Raw genomic sequence first — 310 nt, 5'->3', positions numbered from 1 at the left:
TTCTTCTGCCTCAGCCTCCTGAGTCGCTGGGATTACAGGCACATGCCACCATGCCCAGCTAATTTTTTGTAGTTTTAGTAGAGACGGGGTTTCACCATGTTGACCAGGATGATCTCGATCTCTTGACCTCGTGATCCACCCGCCTCAGCCTCCCAAAGTGCTGGGATTACAGGCTTGAGCCACCGCGCCCGGCCCCAGAGTTTTTAAGGATGATTTGGTGGGTAAAATCGTGGGGATTCGAAGCTGTTCTCTGCTGCTGAGTCAGTTCCTGGGTGGGGGGCACAGAACTGGTTGGCAGGTCCAGGTGGGG

This window comes from Cebus imitator, unplaced genomic scaffold (assembly GCF_001604975.1).
Source record: "Cebus imitator isolate Cc_AM_T3 unplaced genomic scaffold, Cebus_imitator-1.0 Scaffold33, whole genome shotgun sequence".
NCBI lineage: Eukaryota > Metazoa > Chordata > Mammalia > Primates > Cebidae > Cebus > Cebus imitator.
The sequence above is the reverse complement of the archived record's forward strand: the minus strand, read 5'-3'. Positions refer to the sequence as shown.